Source organism: Equus caballus, chromosome 10 (assembly GCF_041296265.1).
Source record: "Equus caballus isolate H_3958 breed thoroughbred chromosome 10, TB-T2T, whole genome shotgun sequence".
Lineage (NCBI taxonomy): Eukaryota > Metazoa > Chordata > Mammalia > Perissodactyla > Equidae > Equus > Equus caballus.
In genome coordinates, this window is record NC_091693.1 from 48,852,257 (window position 1) to 48,877,662 (window position 25,406).

At 43.9% G+C, this 25,406-nt stretch overlaps 1 long non-coding RNA gene across 1 annotated transcript; it reads right to left on the reverse strand.

Annotated features, from left to right (window-relative positions):
• Window positions 1–871: 871 nt before the first annotated feature.
• Window positions 872–25,163, reverse strand: LOC138915992 (uncharacterized). Its single transcript, XR_011422580.1, has 2 exons — window positions 24,751–25,163; window positions 872–1,925 (listed from the first exon to the last, which is right to left on the reverse strand). It is a non-coding gene; the product is annotated as an uncharacterized lncRNA (long non-coding RNA).
• Between the last annotated feature and the right edge of the window lie 243 nt (window positions 25,164–25,406).

The following is a 25,406-nucleotide window of genomic DNA, read 5'->3' on the forward strand; positions in this document are numbered from 1 at the left end:
AAAGAAGACAACACATAAATACTCTCGCTTGCTGCTTCTTCATTTGAGCACCAAATGAAGTCATTGACTGGCACTTAGGGTCATGTTGTACAAAAAACCAGCAATGTTTGAACCACAGAATCACACTTTTCACAGCCAGATGCTCCTCTCTGAGAGGTCCCAGCTTCACATCTTACTCCAGGGCACAGGTTCAGGGAGCAAAACTAACAGCCTCTCTATTCTGCATGCCCGTGTGGTACCGGTGCATTCATATGAGTTAAATGTGGGTTATCATGTAACTTCAGTGTAGTCAAATTCACACCTGCCAACAGCTATTCTGATGTTGTAAACCAAAAGCAGATTTACTGTGAGGCTTCCTTTTTGCACAAGCTCCTTCCAAGGCCTAATTAGGTGTTTGTAATTTTATATTCTTAATCCTATAGAGGACCCTCCAAGTCGTATAAGTTCAGGCCCGTTATGGGTTTAATTGTTTCCACCAAAAAAGATATGTTGAAGTTCTAATCCTTACTGCTTCAGAATGCAACCTTATTTAGAAATAGGATCTTTACAGAGGTAATCAAATTAAAATTAGATTAAATTAAATTAGATTAAATTAAGTTCTTAAATTAAATTAAGTTCTAATCCTTACTACTTCAGAATGCAACCTTATTTAGAAATAGGATGTTTACAGAGGTAATCAAATTAAAATTAGATGAAATTAAATTAAAATTTAGGGTGGGCCCTAATTCAACGTGACTGGTGTCCTATGATAAGGAGAAATTTGGACATAGAGACAGGCACCTATAGAGGGCAGATGCAGGGGATGCAGAAATTTTCCTCTACCCTCTAGGTTCTTCTGGTTGGTCTAAAAATTAAATTAACATGAGACAGATTAATAGGAGAAAATCAAATTTAATTAATTTCGTACATACTGGAACCCCTCATACATGAGAGGCTCAGAGACAGAAAGGTAAAGTGAAGTTTTGCCATCTTGAGCCAAGGGATGGGTTAGGAGCCCGGGGCCGCAGAGGGGCCAAGGCTAATTCGCAGGACGATAAGAAGAGCAGACGTTCATTAATTAGATGCTTGTCCTGTCACACGGATAGGGCATAAAAAAGGTTCTTTCTGGTCATTGCTCTCATTATAGGCAAGGCCTTTAGTTTGAATTCCTCAAAGGGGAGGTAAAAGTTTCTCTGGAGTCCTCAGGGTCTCGGCAGCCTTCAGTTCAAACTACTCCACATGCCAAAGTAGCACATCTTGGGGTGGCCAGCCCTGAACCCCATCAGTTCCCTCCTCTGAAACTTCCCTGGAAGCTCACATATTAAAAGGTGAGCTGAGGGGCTGGCCTGGTGGTGCAGCGGTTAAGTGTGCATGTTCCATTTCAGTGGCTCGGGGTTCGCCAGTTCCGATCCTGGCTGATGACATGGCACCACTTGGCAAGCCATGCTGTGGTAGGCGTCCCACATATAAAATAGAGGAGGATGGGCACAGATGTTAGCTCAGGGCCAGTCTTCCTCAGCAAAAAGAGGAAGATTGGCAGCAGATGTTAGCTCAGGGCCAATCTTCCTCAGCAAAAAGAGGAGGATTGGTAGCAGACGTTAGCTCAGGGCTAATCTTCCTCAAAAAAATAATAATAATAATAATAAAAAGCTGAGGGGCTGGCCCCGTAGCCGAGTGGTTATGTTTGCGCGCTCCGCTGCAGGCGGCCCAGTGTTTCGTCGGTTCGAATCCTGGGCGTGGACATGGCACTGCTCGTCAGACCACGCTGAGGCAGCGTCCCACATGCCACAACTAGAGGAACCCACAACGAAGAATACACAACTATGTACTGGGGGGCTTTGGGGAGAAAAAGGAAAAAATAAAATCTTTAAAAAATAATAATAATAATAATAAAAAGCTGAGCTGGTGACTGTGGAAAACGAATTCGTAGCTGGGTGGTAAGAAACCTGCAAAGGGAGAAAAGAACATGGATTAGAATGAGGATGAATAAACAGAAGAACAAATCAGAGCACATCTCCCCACAGCCCATTAAACCAGCTCCCCAGTCCTCGAAATAGGCCAGTCCAATCGATGTCTTTGCTTCATTTATCTGGTGGAAAGTGGTAATCTTCCCTTTTAATAAATGTCAGTTAGATAGTACTTGTGCTGTTTCATTCACGCCAAAGCAACATTCCTCACCAATGATTGCACCGGCGCCTCCTTGCTGAGCGGTCAGTGTATCTAGGGCACAGTGATTGTGGAGCACCGCAGAGGCTAAGCTGTCAGCTTCTGACTAGGGTATTTTCAAAATTGGCATAGTGCTGTTGAACTCTTGTTCCATGTCACGGAGAGATTTAAGATTGCCTTTTCCAATTCATAATCCCCAAAGTTTGGGAATAAGACCCTCAACACTGAAAAGAACTTGGAATTGTGTTACACAAGTGGATTCCCTATGATTTCTCCACTGGCATGTTGATGTGGCACAACTTTATCAACAAAGGATCCCATGTCTGTAACTTGGCTGGCATTTAGGGTGGGGTATTTGGTGACAGCAGGAACCAGGTGTCCAAGTCCACATCATCCTGACCATTTAGATGGAAACCCTTTATATACTTTGTTGCCCCATAAAAATAAGAAGACCAGTGTAGTTTACAGACAAGGTTAGAATGGAAGCCGTAATTCCCAGAGTCTGGATTATTCCAAGACGTTTGCCATTGGTACTGTCAGTGTGCGGACACCTCCATTTCCCATGTGGTCTTGTCAATCTATGAGAGGAGAACACTCTGTGAAGTAGCTGGTGTAGGAGGCCTGTGGTCTGGTCATGGCAGCTATAAGCTTGGTTCCGTCACCTGGCCCAGGTAGTCCCGATCCATGATCCACCCATATGTGATTTGTGGTATTGGGAAACTTAATCATGGGGGCAGCTATAATACCCCAAGGTGTACAAGGGTGGCCCATGAGCAATCCAGGACATCTGGTGATTTGGCAAATGTTTGTGTGAAAACGGGTGATGCTAGGGTCACTCACAATTTTCTTGAAAGGTATGAAGATGCTACCTGTGGAATCAAACCACAGAGCTTGGTTGCAATATTGTCGTGGTATTTCCCCTATTTTCATGTTTGTTTTCAATTCAAAGGAAAAACTTTCCACCTATTGTCTTTACGTGGGCGACGGGCAGTCCCTGAGCCTCCCTGAGGTTTTCCAGGGCCTAAATGCCTCAAAAGAAGAAGAGGCAGAGTGTGTTTTCCTTGTCATGGATACCATACCCTGTCACTTGTCCATTCCATACTCAGACCACCAGGCATGCACATCGGCAGGAATGGAGACTAGTTCAGGTTCTTTGGCATTATCTAGATGTTGACATAACCAACAATCAGATTGATTAGTTAATGTGGCCAGGGTTTGGTAAACTGGCATAAGGTGGGGGGTGTATGGTCTGTACTCGTCCTGTTGAAAAAGACAGGGATAGTAAGAGCAAGACACGGGTTGAAAAAGAGCCCATAGTGGAGACTTAGAGAGGGGAAGTAGGGAAGACAGAGACCAACACTCTCCAGTCAGCTTCTAATAAATGATTAATACATGAAAAAAAGTGTTCCTTAATAAGAAAAGGTAATTGTGTGTGTGTGTGTGCGTGTGTCTTAAAAAGAGAAACAGGTGGTAGGGGTAGGTGAAATGATCCCCGATTGAGGGAAAAGCTGTCTACTTTGTGAGGCCAGCTGCTTCTGGGGCCTGAGAATTGGCCCTGGAAATCCTTAGTCAAAGGTTACCTGTGGGACTGTCTCTCAGTTGTCTTTTTTTTTGAGGAAGATTAGCCCTGAGCTAACTACTGCCAATCCTCCTCTTTTTGCTGAGGAAGACTGGCCCTGAGCTAACATTCATGCCCATCTTCCTCCACTTTATATGTGAGACGCCTACCACAGCATGGCTTGACAAGCTGTGCCATGTCCTCACCCAGGTTCCGAACCAGCAAACCCCAGGCCGCCGAAGCAGAACATGCGAACTTAACTGCTGGGCCACTGGGCCAGCCCCATCCCAGTTGTCTTGAGAGCGATGTTCTGGGTCTATTTTGGCATGGCTTTCATGGATGCAGGAGAATTTTTCTTTTATTTTAATGGCAGCATAGCTGGTCAGTAGGACTTCATGAAGTCCTTCCCAGCGAGCTGACAGCATGTGTTGTCTTCTAAAGACCTCAGTGTACACTCGTTCTCCTGGTGGAAAGGGTTGGCGAGGCTTGCCAGTTGGTGAAGGCCATGCATATTAGTTAGTTCTTGTATACAGCTAGTCATAACATCAAATTGTTCACTTAAGTTCCCGTGACGTTCACTTCGTCCAAGAATGGAGGGTTTAGAGATACCGGTAGCCTTTGGGTGTACAAAAACTATTTCAAAAGAGGTCAATCCATGTCTCCTATTTGCAGTTTTCCGGATTATTTTAAGGGCCAAGGGCAAAGCTTCTGGCCATTTACATCTGGTTCCTTGACAGATTTTTCCTAAAATCCTTTTTATGTCTAGATTTTTACATTCCACTTGTCCTGATGATTGAGGATGATTTGGGGTATGAAATTTTAATGAGCACCCCAAAAATTTTTGCAAGCAAGTGGTTTTCTCTGCTGTAAAATGAGTTCCTTGGTCTGATTCAGTCCGTAAAGGAATGCCAAAACGAGGAATAATCTTGGTTATTAATTTCTCTGCATGTCTAGTCAGATAGCATCCAGTCCATTCAGTAAACATGCAGATGATAACCAAACAGTGAGAAGAACCTAAAGCTGGGGGCAAATCTAAAAGAATTTGGAGTGCCGCAAAGGGCAGTGTGGGCCTGGGAGGGCATCCTGGGGTATATGGATTTCTCCCAGAAGCTTGGTGAGATTTGCAAGTAGTGCACTGAGAAATAATTTGGTCAGAAATTTTGTGGATGCCAGGGCAAAACCAATTGTCTTTCAGTTCCTTAACTATTGCACATATGTTCCACCTGGTGGGAGATAAGTCCAAGCCAAAAGGTCAAAGAAAAGGGGCTACAGGAAGTCCATTTGCCCAGTGTATAATACAACTGATGATCATTCCGAACCCTTTTGTATCCATTTGTCTTTTTCAGATCGTGGGGCATCTGCCTGATAATTAACAATATGAGTTAGGGATAAAAGCAGGTTTAAAAAATTGGGTGGAGAAAGGACAAGGTGTGTTGTGAGCTGCATGTTTAGCAGCCCTGTCGTTTCTAAAAGACATGGCATCAGTCTCCCCAGTATGTGCTGAACAGTGAACCCAATGGCAATTTGAGAAAGGAGGTGAATAGCTTGTAACAGGGCAGCAATTAATGCCCATTAGCAATAGGAATTTCTGCAGAAGTTGAGAATCCACAGGATTTCCAAATTGTGCCAACAGCAGGGCAGACACCAAAAGCATACCTGGACTCTGTGTAAATACTGGCAGTTTTCTCTTTTGCTAATGTGCAGGCTCTAGTAAGAGCTATGAATTCAGCAGCTTGGGCTGATTTTGCAGTGAGTAGAGTATGCCTCAAGAGTTTCATGAGGGGAACTATGGCAGAAGCAGTTATTATGTTTCCCCAGAAATTTCATTTACAGGAGCCATCAAAAAATAGAAGTAAGTCTGGATTATCAAAAGGATGGTCTGAGAGATCCTCTCGTGGCTTTGAGACCATTTCTATAGTTGCAAGGCAATCATGTGGAATGGAGTGGGACTCTCCATCATCAGAGAGGGGTAATAAAGTGGCTGTAAGATGATGGAAGGGTTGGTTAAGAGAGGCTACTCATAGGCGGTCTGTTGCCTTGCAGAGAGTTGATGAATCCTATAAACTTGTAAAATAGCAGACACAGCATAGGGAACATGGAGAGGAATGGGGAGCCTAAAGTCAGAGTACTGGCTTGGTCAATCAAAATGGCAGCTACAGCCACCTGCATGAGGGCATACCTCATGCCACAGGGTCTAACTGGCATGAGAAATATGCTATAGGACGGATCTGAGAGGGGAAAGATTGTCCTCGAATGTCTGCAGCAACCCCATCATTTTCACGGCAGTATCAATGAAAGGTTTGTCAAAATTAGGAAGACCAAAAGCCAGGGCTTGTGGGCAAAGATAATTTTAAGGCTTCAAAGGAGGTTAAAGCCTCTGAAGGCCAGGAAATAGGCTCTGGAGTGATATCCAGGAGAAGAGCATGTAGGGGTTTAGCAAGGGCTGCAAAATTAGGAATCCATTGGCGGCAGTAACCAGATGCCCCTAGAAATTTACGTAACTGTTTTTTTGTTTTGGGGAGAGGGATGGACAAAATTGACTCAGGGATTTTGGGGTGAGCTTTTGAACACCCTGAGATATCTCATGTCCTAAGCAGCTAACAGTCATTTGCACCCACTGAAGTTTAGATCTGAAGACTTTCTGGCCTCGTTCAGCTTGTGCCTTTAGGAAAATAAGGGAGTCTATGAGAGCTCTCTGCTTAGTTTGTTTACAAAGCAAAAGGTCATCAACACACTGGACAAGCATAGAACCTTGAGTAAAGGCTACAGAGTCTAAGTCTGCTTTAAGGATTTGGGACAATACTGAGGGGGACTCACAACATCCCTGAGGTGTGCGAATCCACGTTAATTGCCTCCCTTTAAACGTAAATACAAAAAGAAAGTGTGAATCAGTGTGCAATGGGATTGCACCTGGTCAATTGCTGTAAACCAGGCTGCATCACAGGGACGGCGGTAAGAGTGACAGCTGAATGAGGAGCCACAGGGTGCTGGAGAATTACAGAAGAGTTTCTGGCTCTTAGGTCTCGTACGAATCGATAGATTTCATTCCTATCTGAGCCAAATTTGCCTTCTTTTTCTACTGGCAAGATTGGAGTGAAACGGGGTGAGGAGGTACACCCTGTTGCAAGAGGGAGTCTATTACGGGTTCAATTCCTCGCTCTGCATCCCTGGAGAGAGAGCATTGGGCTACTCATGGAAACGGTTTAATCTTTTTCCAAGTAATGTGCACAGGTTCTTCGCTCAGTAATAATCCGACTTCACTTGCATGTGTGGCCCAAAAGCTAATTGGAACATCTTTTAAAGACTCATCTCTTTCAGGGGAATTTAAATCAAGATGAGTTTTTAGTAAGGAATGTAGGAGATTCGGAGTTTGGTCTGAGGGTAGGGAAATAAAACCACCTTTCTCCTTACAATTTATGGTAGCGTTAAATTTACATTACAAATGTCAGCCAAGAAGGTTTGCTGGTGAGCAGTTGGAAACCAGAAAGGCATGATGGGTGTAAGAAGCCTAAAGACCTTGGGGTGGGCTGAGACATGGGTAGTGAACTAGGTTGCCCAGAGACTCCAACAGCGTGAATAGAATCAGAGGTGACAGGTAGAAGTCCTTGGAGTGGATGGTAGAGAAAGTCACACTAGTATAAATGAAGAAATCCAGTTCCCGGGATGGGCCCCATGGCCGAGTGTTTAAGTTCACGTGCTCAGCTTCAGCGGCCCAGGGTTTTGCTGGTTTGGATCCTGGGCACAGACATGGCACCACTCATCAGGCAAGGCTGAGGTGGCATCCCACATAGCAGAGCCAGAAGGACCTACAACTGGAATATACAACTATGTACTGGGGGGCTTTGGAGAGAAGAAGAGAAAAAAAAAAAGAAGAAGATTGGCAACAGATGTTAGCTCAGGTGCCAATCTTTAAAAAAAAGAAAAATGAACCTTCTGGGCATACGAGGGCCTGAGGGGGTGCGGATTGCTTGCGTCTTATGCTTTCCTTTCTCTTAAGTGCTGGACAATTTCTTTTGCAATGTCCTGGCTTTTTACAATACCTGCAATTGTCTGGAGGCAAACAGGGGAGGTTCTGAGTGGACTTTAAGGCATTTTCCCTATCTTGCTTCTGTCTTTCTAAAGATTCAAGTTGCAGAGCAAGAATTGTTGCTTTTAACTCTTTTTTTCTTCTACATTCCTGGAAACTATTTTCCAAGAATTGCAGGGTGGCTTCCATTATCACGCTTAATAGTTGCCCCCAGCAACTTGACTGTTTTGAATTTGCTTTTTAATATGAGGGAGAAAATGTCTCCCTAAAGCGGAAATCAGATTTCTGTGCTCCAGGGCTTTCGGGTTTAATGCAGTGTGCCTCTGCAAGGTTTGTCTAAAGCGTTCAACCAAGGCTTTCGGCCATTCTGCTTCCTTCTGAGTGCATGATTTAATCTGTGATTGACTCACTTTAGGAGGAGATGCCTCTAAAAGAGCTCCCGTTAAACCCTGAATATCAGCCTCCAGCGGAGCCCTCTCCTGGTCATTTGCAGGAGGGCCTGGGAGAGAGTCTGGCCACCTGTCTCCCTGTGTGTGTGTTTGGCTGTGGCGGGGCAGGGGATTGTGGGGTGGGGGTCTCCAGGAGGCCATCTAGCCTGTTTGATAACCACAATATAATCATAGTGGGAAGAATGCCCCTTAGCAGCCAGTCAAGTTCTCTAAGTGTGGGGCTATGAACATCCACTAATCTTTCTTTTTTTTTCTTTTTCTGTTTTTTTGCTACTAATCTTTCTAACTCCTCTCTAAATTTTGTAGGATCTTCTGACAAGCAGGTCCAGGAACCTCTCATGTATGTGGGGTTTCCATGCAAGAGAAATTACTTACATTTGATTTTCCTGTTGATCTGTCTCATATCAATTTAATTCTTACACCAGCCAGAAGAATCCAGAGGGTGGAGGACAATTTCCTCCTCCCCTCCTAAGCCAAGTGGAGACACAAGGAGAAGATGGCCATGCAACTGGAGTGACGCATCCACAAGCCAGGGAATGCCAAGCATTGCCAGCCAATACCAGAAGCTAGAAAAGGCAAGGAAAGATTCTCCTTGAGAGCTGACAGAGAGGCCACGGCCCTGCCTACAGCTTGGTTTCAGACTTCTAGTAAATTTGCTGTTTAAAGCCACTCAGTTTGGGGAACTTCTTTACAACAGCTCTAGGAAACTAATACCAGGCCCCACAAAACCTGGATCTGCCCCTGGCCTAACCCAAGCTCTCTGGTCCTAAAGCTCTTATGGCTGCTGCCCTCTGTACCAAAGTCCCTAACCTTAGTATAGACGCAGGCAACTTTCCCCAAGCCCTTTGAAAGGAAGTTTACCTGGTATACTCTTAGGGGTTCAGTGCCCAAGAGTCTATTATCAAGGACTCAGACATGCTCTGAGATCTGCTAAAGGCAGCAACCATCAGGCATCTCTTTAGGTGACAAGCATTAATTCAAGTATCTGCCAGCATCTGCACAGTCCTCACTGGCCAGGGGTTTACTGTCGTTGCTCAGAGGTGGGAGTCCGCCCCCAGAAAATGCTCTCAGACCCAGAGGTTCGTCTTCTGTTGAAGTGAGTTCGCTCATCCATTGCGCAGCAAGCCAATTCTGACACCGGTGTGGTGGAAGAAAGCAGGAATTTTATTTTTGCACAGCGCTAAGCAAGGAGAGAGGGCAGCTAATGCTGAAATTCCAAACTCCCAGAAAAGCTAAAAGGAAGGGTTTTTATTTGGGGTTTTAGGTAGGGGAGGGGGAGCATATGGCCTTGCTGGTCGGAGCTTTCCCACCAGCCTGTCTTTGGCCTTGAGACTACTTGCAGAGAGTGGGGAGCCCGTAACCTTGCTGGTCAGCAGCTTTTCCACCTGCCCGCATCTCTTTGTGGGGAGGAGATAATCCAGGTGCTTGTCCTTGGCGGTGTCTCTCTCCATGGAGAATAGTGGATTCTGGAGCCAGGAAGCCAGAGAGTAAGCAGGGAATGAGTGTTTTGGTTTTAACCCCATATATGCTGGGTTTAATGTGGAGAAACTGATATCAGGGTCAATATCACCACCATTGGGTTCTCCCACTGTATTAGTTTCCTTGGGCTAACATCACAAAGGGCCACAAACTGGGTGGGTTAAAACAACAGGAGTTTATTCTCTCACAGTTCCGAAGGCTAGAAGTTCGAAATCAAGGTGTTGGCAGGGCCATCCTCCTTCCAAAGCCTCTAAGGAAGGATCCTTCCTTGCTTCTTCCAGCCTCTGGGGGCTCCAGCCATTCCTGGGTTCTCACCTCTGCCTCTGTCCTCACACGGCCATCTTCGCCCTGTGTCTGTGTCTTCGTATGACATTCTCCTCTGTATAGCTATGGCCAAATTTCCTTCTTCGTATGACACCAGCACATTGGATTAGGGCCTACCCTAATCCTTCATTTTAACTTGATTCCATCTGCAAAGACCCTATTTCCAAATACAATCATGTTCACCAGTACTAGAGCTTAGCTCAACATATCTTTTGGGACAATTCAACCCATAACACCCACCCTTAGCTCTGGAGGCACGTGCAGGCTTGCAGAAAGACAAGCTTTCCAGAATCCCAGGAATTTGGCTGCTATATGTGTTCCTTTTTCAGAGTACCATGCAGTTTTTTAGAAAGTGAGAGACTGAGACAAAGGCCTTAAAAGTCACCTCCCTTTTTTGGGATTCTGCTAGGAGCTGCAGAGAATGAGATATTATGAGCAAACTCAAAATGACCCTCTCTCTTTTTTAAAATTTAATTTTATAATAAATAGAGGAAGATCAGCCCTGAGCTAACATCTGCTGCCAATTCCCCTCTTTTTGCTGAGGAAGACTTTCCCTGAGCCAACATCCGTGCCCATCTTCCTCTACTTTATGTGTGGGACGCCTGCCACAGCATGCCTTGACAAGCGGTGACCATGTCCGCACCTGGGCTCCGAACCAGCGAACCCCGGGCCTCTGGAGCGGAACATGTGAACTTAACCCCTGCACCACAGACCGGCCCCAAGATCACCCTCTCTTCCTTCTTTCTACCAACAATGCTGAACAATGCTGCTTGAAGAGTTTAAAGTCTTCAGTGGTGCACTCTCAAACCTGGTCTCCACAGGCTCCTGGCATTCCCTCAGTGATCAGAGACTCCTAAAGGCCAGGATTCATGTCAGCACGTTGTTAAAAGGTAAACTGAGGCATATTAAAAATGTTAAGAGGGGCCAGCCCTGTGGCCAATGGTTAAGTTTGCGTGCTCCACTTCGGCAGCCCGGGGTTTCTCTGGTTAGGATCCTACGCACAGACATGGCACTGCTCCTCAGGCCATGCTGAGGTGGTGTCCCACATGCCACAACCAGAAGGACCTACAACTAGAATATACAGCTATGTACTGGGGGGCTTTGGGGAGAAAGAAAAAAAGAAGAAGAAGAAGATTGGCAACAGATGTTAGCTCAGGTGCCAATCTTTAAAAAAAAAAAATGTTGAGCTTATTTGAGGAAAAAGTCAGTCTGAATTGGGGCATGCCAAACCAGAAGTGGCTAGGAGCATTCAGCGGACAGGAGCCAGGGGAAAGACTTACCGAGAAGGTGTGGAAGCACAGAAAGGAATTTATTTGATTGGCTGCAGCTTAAAGCCTAGTCGGCTGTTTGTGATCAGTGTCCTCAGTGTTTGATTTGGTGACCTGTGACATGGAGGCCCTTACAGGCTTAGGTTTTGGTTTGCTTACTGGTAGGCTACCTTGGCATTAGAGCCCCCTCAGTCTAATGGCCTCCTTGTTTAATTAATTTAACAACACCAATTCCCCAATAAGGGAGCACTATGCAATGACTCCAGTTCTGGGCATACAATATGCCCAAGCCTGAACAGACTCCTACATACAGAGATCTGATTCTCCAGGCACAGACCTGAGTGTAAGGATATCGCATCTCTTTATTTTCTATAAATCAACTTAATCTTGACTCTGAATGCCTTCCTGCTAAATAAGTAGTGTAGGGGGAGAAAAACAATGTTCCCTCTACCCTGAGTTCATTGCTGAGACTTCCTGTAATAAAAGACATTAGGAGCCAGCCCCCTGGTATAGTGGTTAAGTTTGCATGCTCCACTTTGGCAGCCCAGGGTTCGTTGGTTTGGATCCTGGGCGTGGACCCAGCACCATGGTTCATCAAGCAGTGCTGTGGCAGCATCCCAAATAGAAGAACTAGAAGGACTTACAACTATGACATACATCTATGTACTGGGACTGTGGGGAGAAAAAAAAAAAGGGAGATTGACAACAGATATTAGGGCCAATCTTCCTCACCAAAAAAAAATTGCATACCTTAAAAAAAAAAAGGTTAACAAGAGAAAAACGAACAGAAGCTTACTAATATCTATACCTCAGGTATAGATGGGAGAGACCCAGGGAAACTGAGTAACTCCCTGAGATGGCCCAAGCTACCACCTTAAATACTATCTTCAGCTACAGACAAAAGAAAGATGTTGGGGGACAAGGGAGGCCAGTTATAGGAGGTGACCAGGAAAAGCATAATAAAAGTTAAGGTTTGTTATGCATATTTAAGGCACTACCTTCTCCACTGATAAGTTTCTTGTGATCTTGGAGGCATCCTTCTCTTCCTGGGAAGGAGAGGGAGACACCCTCATAAATGGAGACTTTCTTTATAAATGTAAATTTCCGTTACAGAAGGGTAACTTTTGCTCTGTTTTCAGAGCTTCTCCTGTGTCTGCTGTTCCTCAGAATAATCCTTATGCCAAAGAGACATATTTTGGGGTAGCACATTTGGCTACCCACCGGGAAGGAATTCCAGCCCTGGCGTGCCTGGGGCTTCCTGCCTCCACTCCTATGCCGAGAATTACATCTTGGTTCCATGGGCTCAGGCAGCACATCTCCAGGAAAGGAGTGAAGGGCAAGGGTTGCCTCTCGTTGCCCACCATCTGCTCCCTTAGCTTGCACCGATCCCTGACACGGCTGCCTCAGGCCCAGCAGCTCTCTGCTGCTCCGTGGCCACACTGTGGGGAAAGGGCATCTTCTGTGAGGCTGGAAATCCTACTGCTCAGGCCTCCTCTTTCTGGGTGCACTACGGCCATTCCTATCAGACACTCTATGAGGGAGGAGGGCCTGGTGCCCAAGCCCTAGAGTCTGGATTAACATCCAGTACCTTCCTTCATTAAGCAGACAGTCCCAAAGGACGGATTAAACAAGTACATGTGGCTGGATAATGTTTTCTGAGAAATTAACTTTTTAGGATTTCACAAAAGAATGGACGGATCACGTCAGGGAAGCATCAAAGACGACCCCAGGCTTTCTGTTCTGAACAAGGTCTCCAACCTTGCGACCAGCTCCAAGCACCCTGAGCCTATTACTTCAGTGATAACAAACAGCATTAAAAGTGTGTATATTGGATCATTTCTTCTGAATAGTGAGAAGCTGGATGTATTTGTGTTGAAAGCTAAAACTAAAATTTCTCATTTCTCTACAGCCGAAAGTGGAACCATGTATGGCCACTAGATGGAGCTAAAAACTAGGTTATCCAGCCTCCCACAGCTTGGGCGGCCGAGAAAGTAGGTCAGTGAGTCAGATTCCTGAATTACGCGTGTGTCTTTTCTGAAGGTTGAATTTGGCCCCGGTTCACGGGATTGATGATAACAGAGGTCAGCCTAACCCAAGAGATGGTTAAATTACAGTGACAGCGGCGAGCCTCTGCCGCGTGGTTTATGTAAGTTTCTTCGATGGAAACTACAGAAGATTAAAAGGAAAAATAAATAACTGCTTTCCAAACGTTACTGTCAAGGCATGAAAGTTTCCAGAGATATAAATAACTATCTGCTTCTGTATGCCATAAAAAAACTTACTTCTACTGTTTAAATTATGGGGAACATTGCCTTTTCATTTGAGAATAATAAAACTTCATGTGTGAATTGTGCCTTACGTTGCACAGAATTCAGAGATTTTCTAATTCGAGTTAATCCTCACAGTTCTGTGAGGTAGACATGACCATCATCTCCATTTTATAGATGAGGAAACAGGCTCAGAGAGGTTCAGTAACTTGCCCAAAGCCTCACAACCAGGAAGTTGAAGACCCAGGCTGGGAGGCGGCGGGCGATGCCGGAACCTGCCAGCAGAGTCAGGAAAACTTTGTTTCTAATCCAAGCTCTGCTACCCATGCGTGTTAGACCTTGAGGGAGAAAAATCACCCTCCAAGGCCTGATTTTTTGTTTTTCCATTTGAAAAATGATTAGATGGTCCCTAAGGCAGCTCACTTTAGACTGAAATGCACTCAGTCCCTGGAGAGCTTGTTAAGATGCTGATTCTGGGGGCTGGCCCCATGGCCGAGTGGTTAAGTTTGCACGCTCCGCTGCAGGCGGCCCAGTGTTTCGTAGGTTCGGATCCTGGGCGCGGACATGGCACTGCTCATCAAACCACGCTGAGGCGGCGTCCCACATGCCACAACTAGAAGGACCCACAACTAAGAATATATAACTGTGTACCGGGGGGCGTTGGGGAGAAAAAAGAAAAATTGAAAAAAAAAAAAGAAAAGATGCTGATTCTGATGCCACAGGTCTGGGGTGGGCCTGAGGGTCTGCATTTCTCTCAGCTCCCCAGGTCCTGCTGACTGGAGGACACACAGGGGAGCCTTCCTGCTGGGGAGGCTGACGACTAACATGTGCACGGGAAAATATGTCCCCAAACTAAGGACTGGGCAAACCGTGTATGTGCCACAATGCTGGCACTCTGAGATGCTCCCTGGTAGCTGTCTATTTGAAAGGAACTCTGTTACTTGGTATTGATCTATATTTTATGCTTTTAGATTAACTGGAGCCTATCAGATCCTCCTGGGGAATGAAACTTTGTTATTCAAGTTATCGGCCACCAATATATCCTTGTCATTTGCTTCTTAGATCAGTTGTTCTTTCTTCCTGATTGATTGCACACCTGGCATCTCAGATGGACCCACCCCAGATTTCCTACCAAACACCTGATATGAAGCTGATGTTTTATGTCTTTGCAACACAAAACTGTAATCTCTGCTAATTAACATGTAAAAAAACAGGTAAAACATCCTGTTTCCCAAGTCAATAACCCGGAGATTTCTATACCCTCTCCGTCCTGGAACACTCTTTTATCTCCTTGCAGATTCCACTTGCTTGTGAGGGAATTATTAAGCTATAGCACGTGCTTAAGATCAATTTGTCTGAGAGATTCTGTGTTTACCCTAGGTAGTGCTTGACAATTCACAAAAGCATTTTCACCCATGATAACTCATTTTCTCCCACACAAACTTAGTGAAGTAGGTGGGGAGGATGTCATTTTGCCCATTGCAGATGAAGAGACAAGGGCTCCAGCAAGGTTCAGTCCCGACTCTGAACCCCAGCGCCTTTCACTGCACGGCCCTGCTGTCCTAGGCCCCCTCGGGGCTCAGCTGCAGATGACTCTGTGAGCAGGAGGTTGTCGGTGCTGTAGATACAGGAAGAGGAGAGAAGGAAGTGGGATAAGCTTGAGGTCACTTTATTGGGAGAAATGAAGACATAAGAGGAGTACATCAAGACAAGTTGATGGCTAGGGAAATCTTATGTTTCTGGTGACATATTTCAAACCTCCAGGTTTGGACTTTACAGAACCATAACTTCAAAGGCCATTGACTCACTTCTAGAATGAATATCTGAAATTGGGCCCCAGTTTCAGGCTCAGAAAAAGTGCACTCAAGTAAATTTCTACTGAATGCTCACCATGTGTGAGGAAACCAGGCGACACAAAGATTAAAACACATTCTCGAACCATAAAAAGCGTATTATTTAATAGGGAGGGCTTATTACTTTAATTACTCATGTATTGATTCATTTAAAAATATTATTTAGCACCTTGTCCTGTGCCAAACACTATCCTAGGTGAAGAACAATGGCCATGAAGAAGACAAGGTCCCAGATGTCAAGGACTTTACTTGGCCAGTATAGGATACAGAAAAAAAACAGTATGATAAATGCCACCATCAGGGGCTGCCCACGTTTCCAAAAAATCACAGAGAAGGGTATGTAACCTTGAAGTGTCAGGAGAAGCTTCTAGGAGGAAGTGACATTTAAGCTGAGCCAAGCTGGTGAGGGGTGGGGGGGAACAGTATGTGCAAAGGCCTAGAAGCACTAATGGTGTGTGCTAAGTGTTAAACAGCCATCTCCCGGGGGGTGGCGGAGTAGGCAAGAATACACTGATTTGTAGATTTTTGCCAATTTCCTTGATATGAATACTCCCGCCATGGCAGACTTCAAGCTACCAACAGGACATCACCAAACACGGAATCAGGAAGAGATGTGCGCCATGGGCTCACATAAGTGAGTACAAGTCAGGTCGAGAGCACCACTGCCCAGGGCTAGGCATGCAGAGCTTGCAGGAGGCTACAGGCAGTTCTGTGGGGTGGGAACCTACTATGTGGGGGGGGGGGGGGGGGGGTGTGGTTGGGGCAGCAGGCAGGGGAGGGGAGTGGGGAAGTGGTGAGAGGGCAGGCTGGGAAATGCCCACCTGCCATTTTAAAGCATTTGGACTTCTCCTGAGGTAAGTGTGGAGGCCTTGGACGGTTTTAAGAAAGGCACTGTGACCTTGCTGAGAGTAGTATCTGTAGCACAATGGAGACTAAGCCTGGTGACAGTCGAGTGAACAAGCAGTGACGAAGGAGACAGAGAGAGGGGACAGTGAATGCAGACAGTCTCTCTACTTGCCTGTGAAGCACGAAAAGCAAGGAGCTAAAGCAGGACTGGGGGTAGCTTGACGCCAAAGGGTTTGATTCAGGGTTTTTTTTTTTTTTTAAATATGAAACAAAATGATTATGTTTAAATGAATATGACAAGGAGCCAGTGGAGAGAAGAGGAGACAACTGATGGATTGAGGTCTCTGAGGGCAGGTAAGGGTGGGGTCCCCGGTCAGATGTCTCTTCACTGGGTAGAGAACTATAAAGACCATGAGATTAAAGACATTTTATCAATGCTAAAAAGAAAATCCAAAGTAGTGCTTGGAGGGCAAGATCCTGGTCTGTCCTACTCAGCGCTGCATCCCTATCACCTAACAATGCGCCTAGAGCAACAGCGCCTAGAACAATAGACCTAGAACGATGCCTGGAAGGGGGCGGGTGCTCAGCGAGTATTTGCTGAGTGAATTAATACTTGAATGGATAAAAGCATCCATTAATTAGGCACACACTTTGTGCCTGGACTGTGAAAATGATTTTCATACATATTCTCTTTAATCCCTACAACAATTCTAAGCGGTAAAGGATTATTTCCATTTTACAGATGAGGAAAGAGAAGCTCAGAGAGATTTAGAAGTGAAGGAGTTTGGGACATGCCACCCAAAATACGCTGCTTTGGTGTATTGATTATTTTAAGCCAAAGGCATTTGAGAAACAGATGCAGACAGGGCTCTCTGATCTACCCTTTTCTACCTAAAAACAAACCATAAAATTTCCCATGAGAATCATGCTCCCCTCCCTCCCCCATACCAGGGAGAGAAGAACGTCCTTATCGCCAGAGAAGACCTGCATTAAAATGTGTCTGTACAAACGATCTTACTAAAATAACCCTCATCTTCCACTAATTCCTCCTCATATATCTCCTAGTCACTTCCTTACAATTTACTGCCCCTAACCAAACCCCTTTGTCTTGTCATTTCCTCATAAATTTAAAGTTTCTTTGTCTAAAAGGTACAAAAGCTTCCCGCTCTGGTCACTTCTTTGCGTCTTCATCCTCTTGTGAAGGCCCCCACGCACATGGAAAACTTGAATAAATTTTGTCAGAGACTTGCCCATCATCACGCAGCCCGGGAGTGGCAGAAGCAGGATTTAATCCAGGTCAATCTGATGTAAAGCTGTGCTTTTAAAAACGACTATGGTCTGACGTGTCTGACTTGAGGAAGACCCTGAGCTAACATCCACGCCAGTCCTTCTCTACTTTATATGTGGGACGCCGCCACAGCGTGACTTGATGAGCGGTGTGTAGGTCCCCACCCAGGATGAGAACCAGCGAAACCTGGGCCACTGAAGCCGAGCATGGGTACTTAACCACTACACCACCCAGCCAGCTCCTAAGTACCTGACTTGTAGACATGCTATCACTTTGTCAGATTACCCTGTTAGCTGAGCACTGATGCCATAACCCACTCCAGACCAGGGGAGTCAGAACGCTGGAGGTGGGACCCAGTGTCGGTAGCTTTAAAATCCCTCCAGGTGATTCTAATGTGCAGTGAAGACTGGGAGATACTTCATTCGATCACTTCCTAATTTGAGATTGTAGATATCACCTACCTGCCATTTTATTTTAAAGCAAAATCTTTGCAAGTACATGAAACAAAACATTTTATCTTATTTTCCTTTGGTAAGTAAAATACCAGGCACACACTGAGTGTCCTGTAATTGGAAATTGTTTGAGATAATACCCAAAACCTTTATACGGAACTATTAAATATTTGAAGCAAAAGTTGAAAATATTTGAGAAAGGAAAAGAAAAATTTGATTCCTTGTGTTAACAGAATAAGTAGAAATGAGCTCCTTAGAGAGTGACAGCATAGCATAACATGCTGTTAAACATGCAACCTGTGGAGCCACAAAGCCCAGCTCTGATGCTCACTAGCTATGTGACCTTAGCAAGTTCCTTCACCTCTCTGTGCACTGGTTTCCTCTCCTATGAAATGGAGATGATGATAGTACCTACTTCACAGGATTGTTAAGAGAAGGAAATGAGTTAATGTGTGTAAAGCACATAGAGCATAGAAACATTCCGTGTCAGCCAAGGTTGTTATTGCTCGTCTTTTCCTACTAGAGAAAGAGGACTCATCTGTTTTCTTCCCAATCATATGTACCTCCAGTCCTTAGAACAGAGCCAGCCACAGTGTGGTCTCTCCATTAATGCTTATTATTGTTGTTATTTTTGAAATGAGATAATTACATAAAATGAATGTCCGGTATGTGTGTGTGTATGCCCTCAGAAATATTCATTAAATCTGAAGCTAAAAATATAAAATTTGCTCATGAATCATGTTGTCATCATACTTTCAAAGGAACCTGATGAGCCACTGTAAAATAATGAAACTGATAGCACCATTTTAAAAACACAGTGAGAGAGTGAAACCTTAAATTTTACAAACGCAATCATCCAAATAACATTGACTTCCAGTTAGAATAAAAACATGCAAAAATGAAAATAGTTAAATATTAAGATTATAGAATTGTAGTGGTTTTACCCTTTTTCTTGGTTTTTTTTCACTATTGTGACACCATCACTTCTTATACTATCGTTTTTTCTTCCTGATATTAAACTGAGAGCTGCTTCATCTGCTCTTGAGAAAGAGAAAGAAAAGGCAGAAAATACTCCAAGAGTTGAACTGCACTGGATAGTTTAACGCCGCCCTTTTAACAGCTGGAAATTTTTCATGGAATGGCTCCAGCCACTCCTCGACTTGCGAAGAAATCATTCAGGAAATACTGCCTTAGGAGCAATTCATAACCCTTAGGGAAGTGGGATCAAAGAAATGTACAATGTGCCTATGAGTCATCCTTAAAATATGAGTATTTTCTTCAACAAGCTTCTGTAATAGGGAAAAATTATCATTCCACACAAGCTTCTGCGCCCTGTTAGCACTTTGTAGATTGAGTAACCCTTGGAGACAAGGCGATCCACTGGCTAGACAGCCTGGAAACAGCTTCCAGACCAATCAACTGCCTGGAAACAGAGCCTGGACCAATCCGTGTCTCCTAAGAACCATTTCTCCTAAAATCTGCCACTGCTGCCTTGCAAACCAAAACCAGAGAAATAAAACAAACCTGAATTATTTCTATATTGACCTCACGTGTGCCTGCCCATCTGCAGCCTATCGGACAAGTACCTCAAACTCTGTGCCCCTCAGTGGAATTTACTCTGTACCGAATAATTTTTTAGCCATGTCATATCCTTTGTGGAATGAGGTAAGGAATACATTTCAGAATTTACCATTTTGTACATCATAGTGGTTTCGATGTTATTTTATGAGAGTATATTTTTTTTGCTCAAACTAGGTGGTTCTCAACCTTGGCTGCACATTAGAACCACCTGGGGAGTTTAAAAATTCCTAATGCCCAGGCCTCACCCTAGATGGATTAAATCAGAATTCCTGTCATCAGTATTTGTTAAAGTTCCACAGGTCATTCTAGTGCATCTTAAGTTGAAAACAACTACTTACCTAGATGTTAACTAGATTAAAATCTCGCCAAAGGCAAGGCGCTTTCTTGTATTTTGCACCGTCTTACCCAGTGCTGCCTAGCACAGTTTTTCTGTCTAGTCTAGGCCACCAATAGAGAGTAAATACACAGGGGGTCACAGACAGGTGCCTAGGATTTGGGGTAAGATCAGGATGCATCATCCTCTGAGCTCAGAATGATATCGACCCTGATATCAGTTTCCCCACATTAAACCCAGCATATATGGGTTAAAACCAAAACACTCATTCCCTGCTTACTCTCTGGCTTCCTGGCTCCAGAATCCACTATGCTCCATGGAGACAGACGCCGCCGTCAAGGACAAGCACCTGGACTATCTCCTCCCACAGAGAAAGACAGGCTGGTGGGAAAGCTCCGACCAGCAAGGCCATATGCCCCCCTCCCCTACCTAAAGCCCCAAATAAAAACCCTTCCTTTTAGCTTTTCAGGGAGTTTGGGATTTGAGCATTAGCTGCCCTCTCTCCTTGCTCAGCACTGTGCAAAAAATAAAAGTCCTACTTTCTTCCACCACAGCCGGTGTCAGAGATTGGCTTGCTGCGCAACGGGTGAGCAAACTCACTTCAGGGTCGGTAACAAGAAGGAAATTCGGAGTAGATGTAAGAGCTTGTTTTGTGGACTCTGATCTGCATTTGAGGTTCAACTCTATCACCAGCTAACTCTCTGTCCTAAAGTTAATTGTAAAGTGGGGAAATTAATTATTTGAGAGGGTGTCACAGGATTACATGAGACAATGTAAGGAAAGCACTTAGCTTGGCCCTCGGTGCACGCTCCATAAATAGCCAACTAAGAATACACACAAAATGGTTGAGATGACCCATTTAGTAATCCTTCCTAAGAGGTGGGGAGTTGGGGGTGCTTAGAAAGTAACCTGCAGGGACGGTGTTCAAGGTGTGTCCTCGGGCCTGTTACTGAACTGAACAGAAATGCGATCTCATCAACCCCCCTGTAATTTGAACATTTCAAGTAACATAGTAACGGAAGTCTCATTGCCTGCACAGACTGTAAAAAAAGAAAACACTATAGAGACAGAAAAAAATAAAATAGAGAGATGGAGAGAGTTTACGGTGCAACTCGAGCACGGTTTGGAAGAGAGAAGCTGTCTTCTGTGGTGGGAGCATTTCTGTCTGAGCTTTGGGAGGCTGTCCTGGATTATTGGCGTAAGAAAGAAACAACGGTGCCGCTTCTCCAGCTGCAACTTGACTCTAGAATCAATAGGCCTTTTCGGAGACGGGAACTCCGTGGGGAATATCAAGTCTTACCCAATGACAAAGCCTCCTGGGAGTTGGAACCATATAGCAGCCTGATCTCTGTCCTCAAGAACCCCTCTCGAAACCCAATGTGTAGTGGGAAAAATTTTCAAAACTTAATTACGCTTACATTTCAGTTTGTTAGGGCAAGAACTTCTCTTTCTCATTAACCTCCACTAGTCACAATAACAATACCAGCTCCCAAGTACGTGAAAGACACACAGCGAACTTGATTCTTCCACTACCAAAAAGAAGCCTTAGAAATAATTAATAACAGGTCTATTAACTCTTTCAAGCTATTCAGCTATTGACCTACGAGATTTCATTTTCCCAAGATTGTAGCACCTGCGCCTCTCTACTCAGCTGGGAGTCTCACCAACATGTGTCACTGGTCATAAATGAAATGAGAGATTCCTCCTGCTATGAACACAGAGGGAGGGACCAATGCATTCTAAAAACAGAAGGCCATTTTTTTTATGTCATCCAGAAAATAAAGCATTATTTAATGAATTCAAACTATTTTCTAAATGATGCCCTTGTGTCCTCAATGTTACGGCAGGCCTTTAGTAAGTTTATCTTAATAAATTCTACTCCTGTGGTTTGAAAAAGCTGGCACAGCAATAACATGCATAATTTATTTCCCAGGATGTGGCTAACATAGACTCAAAATTGTAGTTTGTCATAAATATATACTACAAGTGTAATATACAGCGACGATTTTTCCATATAGATACCTAGTGGTTCCAGTCACGTTTGTTGACATGACTGTCATTTTCCCCATTGAATCTCCCTGGCACCTATATTGAAAGTCAATTAACCGTGTATGTGTGAGTCTGTTCTGGATTATATTCTGTTCCATTGATCTGTTTACACCAATATCACACTGTCTTGATGACTGGAGCGTTTTAGTAATTCTCGAATTCGGGGAGCAAAATCCTCCAAATGTGTCCTTGTTCAAGATCACTTAAGTTATTCTATATTTCTTGCAATTTCACATAAACTTTACTATCAGCCCGTAAATTTCTTTTTAAATAACACTGCAAGGATTTTGACTGGATAACTTTAATTCTATAGACTTCCAATCCATGAACGATTTACCATTCCATTTATTTAGATCTTTAATTTCTTTCTATATGTTATATTCAGTATAGAGGTTTTGCACATTTTTTGTTAAAGTTATTTATTCCTAAGTATTTTGTGTTTTGATTTTCTTGTAAGTGATAGTATTTTTTAATTTCATATATGGTCCAGTAGCATAAAGCATATCTTGGTGAATATTCATGAGCACTTGTAAAGTATGTGTTCTCTGCAATTATTGGATATGTAAAGATGTCAGGTCAAGTTGGTGAGAGTGTTATTCAAATCTTCTATATCTTTGTTGATATTTTTTTTGCTTATTTTATCACAAACTGAAAAAGGAGTATTAAAATCTCCCGATGTGATTAGGGATCTGTTTCTTTCTTGTCCATTTTTCCTTTCGTATTCTCTGCAGCTCTGTTATTGGTGTCCACATACTTAGGATTGTTATGTCTTTTTGATTCATTGACCTTTTATCATTACAATATCATTTTTTGTCCCTGAAAATACTCTTTTTTCTTTAAATGTATTTTGCTTGATATATAGAAATACTGATATAAATAGGTAAAAAAACTTTCTGATGCTTAGCATTTCCATGGTATAGCTTTCGTATACTCTAATTTTTAGACTGTGTCTTTGTATTTAAATGCATCTCTTGTCAACAGTATATAGTTGGGTACCGCTTTTTATCCAGGCTGACAATCGCTGTCTTTTAGTTCGAGTGTTCAGTCCATTTGCATTTGCTGTAACTATGTTTCAGATGGATTTAAGTCTATCACCTTGTTTTTCATTTGTCCTCTGTCTTCTTTGTTCCTCCCTTTTGGTCTTTTTTGGGGTTGAGTATTTTTTGTGTTCCAGCCTATCCCTCTATTGGCTTTTCAGCTAATACTTCTAAAGTGATTACTCAAGATTACACTATGCATCCTTACTACATCACAGTCTACCTTGGAAGGATATACACTTCGTGTATAATGTAGGGGCCTTACAACAGTATATGATGATAATTTTTGATAAAAGTTGTACCTTTTTTGAAACTTCAAATCTTTATATACATATTTATCAAAACTCATCAAATGGAACACTTAAGATGTTTGCATTTCACTGTATATGACTGTTACCACAAAAAAAGACCCATAAACAAACATTAAGCTCTAGTTAATGATATGCATACTGAAGCGTTCAAGGATAAAGTTTACTGAGTCTGTAACTTTTTTTGACACACGTCAAAAAATAAGATGAATTAATGAGTGACAAGAGGAATGGCTAGATGGATAGATACGTGACAAAGGAAAGATAACAAAACATTAATTGTAGAATATAGGTGATTCAATTTTTCTCTCTTTGAAAATTTTCATAATAAAATGTTGGATAAAAAAGCCAATATTCTAATTTGACATGAAATTAAAATTTACTCTATTTTGTAATGTCCATTAATTATATAATGAAACCTTAAGGGCATAAAAAAATTATGCACATAAATTTTATTCTGGTGGTCGCCTTAAAGCTCTATTTCAGTGACTCCTTAATTCTTGTGAACTTGTTAATTCCAGACCTGGCCTGAATCCTATATTCACAACCCTGTCTGCCAGGCTGTGCAAGAGCTCACCCTTGCGTGCATTTCCAGCCTCGTCTAGCACCTCTCTTCTCCTCAGTCTGCACACCAAGCCTGTGAGACTTTCAGTTCCCTAAATGCCGAGGGCTTGTGCCCGACTGGGGCCTCAAGGCCTCCATACGAACTATTTCCTTGCTTGGAAAGCTGCCCTCCCCAACCCTCTCCTTCTTCTCAAAAAATCGTGCTCATTATTTAGGTTTCAATAGAAATATCATTTCCCCAGTGAAGCAATCCCTCAGCTCCCAAAGTAGGTCAGGTTCCTATCCTGGAGGAACTATGGGAAAGCACCTCACAGGGCCTGCCTTGCTCTGAAGCCGGCAGAGAACCATGGCATATCCTTCTCAGGGAAAGCTGATGTCGTTAACAGGCTTGTGACCTTTGTAAATTGTCCTTAAGTAAGACATTCCCCTTGTCAGAAATAAGGAGAAGTACATGCAACATCTAAAAATCCCCGACTAAAAGCTGTTTTGGTTTAGAATCATGCTTGCTTGCTTTTTGTGTTAATGAAAAGAAGAGAAATATGCCCCCTCAGTGCCCTAAACGAGGTAGGAGAATTGTGACTGGATGGTACCATGGACCCACAACTTCTGCCCTCCGGAAGCAGTACCACGGGTCATCAGCAGATGCGCGCGCGCGCGCACGCACACCGCCCCCCCCCCCCCCCCCCCCGCGCCCCCAGAATGGTAGTTGGGTAGTTTGTGCAGTCTGTGGGCAGACCCCTTTGCTATGCCCCAGTCTCTCCAGTCTGCCCACAGTCAGCCAGCTCTCGCACGCGGAACGGTCTAAGCAGCCGCAGACCCACCTTCAGTCAGAGGTCTGGAAGCAGTGCCATTACAACGAATGGTGACAAACTGGGGTAACAGGAAACAAAAAGCTGGTAAAAACCTTTCCTCGGTGCCCACCTTTTGGTGCCCTGAGTTGTGTGTCTCACTGTAAGCAACAGCCACGGCGTAAGATCCGATTCTGAAGAGAAGGGAAGCAGCTCCGAGTCTGACAGAGCCTAGAACAGCCCTGGGCTGCACGCTGGTCTAACGCTCTGCTCCTCTCCTTGTAAAACTGACTCGCAGTCCTGTCTTCAACGTTTCTCTTCCTCATCAGAATCTAAACTCCACGAAGGCAGAAACACGTCTATCTTGTCCCCTGTGATATCTTCAGCAGGTGGTGCGTAGTAAGACCTCAACAAATATTTATGGAAAAAGGAATCTCTGTCTCTTCTTCATTATAATACCATTTTGTATGTTCCATGACTATCCTAAATGCCATCTTCTTGTGTGCATTCTTCACTGTATTCAATCATTTAATCTTTTATTTAACTGACATTTATATACCACCTGCTAGGCACTGAGGAAGCAAATACTAGTATTACAGATTCCCTACCCTTAAGAGGCTCATAATGTGTAAGAGGCCCACAGATGAGCAAATAAACAATCGCCATAGGATGCAGAAGTGCCACAACAGAGCATATAAAGGGGACTATAGACACGGTAGCTAAAATAGCAGTGAGGAGCTATTTTCCCCTACCAAACTAGCAAATATAAAAACAAAATAGTGGCAGTCG